This window comes from Hippichthys cyanospilos, chromosome 4, assembly GCF_059441005.1.
Source record: "Hippichthys cyanospilos isolate Australia breed blue-spotted pipefish chromosome 4, RoL_Hcya_1.0, whole genome shotgun sequence".
NCBI lineage: Eukaryota > Metazoa > Chordata > Actinopteri > Syngnathiformes > Syngnathidae > Hippichthys > Hippichthys cyanospilos.
Genome location: NC_142372.1, coordinates 5,919,528 through 5,922,027, shown reverse-complemented (window position 1 = coordinate 5,922,027; position 2,500 = coordinate 5,919,528). Strand labels below are relative to the sequence as shown.

The 2,500-nt window shown below is 34.0% G+C and overlaps 1 protein-coding gene across 2 annotated transcripts in view; it reads left to right on the top strand.

Moving 5' to 3' along the window:
• LOC148424406 (semaphorin-7A) overlaps positions 1-2,500 on the top strand; it is an 18,915-nt gene that overhangs the window by 14,935 nt on the left and 1,480 nt on the right. The gene's annotated exons all lie outside the window — the stretch shown is intronic.

The following is a 2,500-nucleotide window of genomic DNA, read 5'->3' as shown; positions in this document are numbered from 1 at the left end:
GAGATGCTGTATTTACCATTGTCCGTAGCTATAACAAACATGGCAGCCTTCGGAGAAGTGCCACCCCCCATGTAATATTATTTCATGATAACTAGACTTACAATTATATTTTAAACATACATTTGGTCATTAAAAACACATTTATTTGCAAGGGTTTGACATTTATAATCATTTGATTTATTCCTTTGGATGAAACACTGTCTAAATCTTACACATTGTCCCTTAAAAGAAAGACATCAGATTTTTTTCTCAATGGGAAAATAATGAAAGGAAAAAGTTGTAATCTTGCAAGAAACAAAAGCGGGGAAAACCAAGTTAGCTAAATATATTTTTTTTTTTCCTAAAAGTTTAATCTCACAGTATTTTCAAGAGCTGTCTTCACTTTTCAAGAAAAATATTTCTTTGGAAGGAAAATATCATTTTTGAAAGAGGTAATAGATTTTTTTTTTTATTCTAAACCTACTTTTTTTTAAAAAGTGTTTAAACGTTATAAAAAAAGCAGTATGAAAACATGATAAATAGTTGGATAGTTTTATATGGAAAAAAATCCTGTTTCATAATAAAAAGTAGTCTTCTTGTGACAAATATCTTTGTTTTTAGCATCAAATTTTCTGGTGATAATACGCTGCAATTCTTTAAGAAATAAAGGCATTTTTTTTTTTATTGAGAAAAGTCATGTATTTTTAACGTGTTTTTCCAAAACATTAATTTCTTTTACATTTAAAAATAATATTTTTGGGGAACAATCTCCACTCTTACAAGTAAACAATAACTTTTCAGATTTTCCAAAAAATATTCTTGACAGTGAAAAGGTCATTTTTAAACGGAGTAATAGAAAAAAAAAATATTTTTAACCTTGCTAAAACTTAAGTAAACGAAAAAAAATCGAAAAAGACCTGCTATGAAGTAAAAAAAAAAAAAAAAAAAAACTCATTTTTTTGTTTTGATTTTCTAATTCGAAATACAGTAGTGGGGGTTTTTTTCAGAAAAAAATCCAGATTCATGAAAAAAGACCATTATAAAAAAAAAAAACTGTCATTTTAGTGGTCGTAATTTTTAAAAAGAGGTTTTACGACAGCGGAAAAAAAATATTTGCATTGACGTGGGAATTCCAACGAGGAGAGACAAAGGCACTTGATTGGCTGTTCATTACCGAGGAAATTTTAAAAATACGCCATCAAAAGGGAAATGGTCATCAAAGCTTTTTACATCAACACCTTCCCGTTCATCTCCGTCTTTTGTCTTCCCTCCTCCACCTCAATGCACTTGTGGAGGTCTTTGGTAGGATAAGTCGATGAATTGTTTCATTGGGTTCAGGATTGGATGGGGCTCGGCGTCTGGCGTGGAGAAGATAAGAGCGCTTATCTAACTCGCTGTCTGACTAACCTACAAGCCGTCCCCAACCCCCACCAACCCCTCCGTCTCTCCATCATCATGACCTCCTTGGCATCTCTAACGCAATAAGAGGAAAAAAAAGAAAAAACAGCTTTGCTAACAGATAGTAAACACGGAAATGAAGCTTTGCAACTTGTGGAAGATGTAAATACTGTAAACAAATGTGCATTAGAGTTTTGGTATCACTTAAGAGCCCTTTTGGTATGCTTGAATACTGACTGTAAATAGTTGTAAATAACGTGAGAAAAGTTTGAAAAAAACTATTGGTCACAAACGTTTTATTTTGTCCAACAACAATTTTGATCTAATTAGTCAATTTTTGTCTGGTTATTGAAGCATAAAAATGGGGGAGCCAAATGTGCTATTTAGCAACGCTGACATGATGCTGTCACTCCTCCGCCATATTTTTGGGAGTGACAGTCCTCCCCTTCATCGTCCCGTTCCTCGTTTTTGCCTTTGATGATGGCAGCGCGTCATTACTGTCAGCGTTTGAACGGGAAAAAAAAGGCGACAGGCAATTATGTGTTTGTCAGGATGCATCCTGGAATGAATGTTAATCGGGAAATACGATGAGTTTTGGAGGGGGGTTCATGGTTTCGGCCTTTTCATAACAGTAGTTTTTTTTTTTTATATAAATATACTGACTCTGAGGTAGAATTATTTGTAATTTAATCTATGTACAGTGGGCCCACGGTTTACGAGATTAATCCATTCCGCGGTTGGGATTGTAAGGCGAATTCGCCATATGGCGGGCGATCCAAACCTATGTTAAATAGCTAATGTGTGTAAAACTCCAGGTACAAACATCAAAATTGAATATAAATATTGAAAATTGGTATCAAAATAGTATAGTAAGTGCAATATGTATATAATATACATGTATATAATTGAATAATATCATAAATAAAAAATATAGAAAGGCGTTATTTACCTTTGAGCGAGTGACTAGCTCGTTATGGCCATATTCCCTAGTGAGGCCAGCCTAGCCTAGGCTAGCTTAGCCTTCTTCGTATTTCTTGATCATCTTCAGCTTTGTTTCCCTAAAAATCCTCTTCTTCTCTCTTTAACATCACTAGCAATCTTGGGACCTGTGGCTAACCCATTC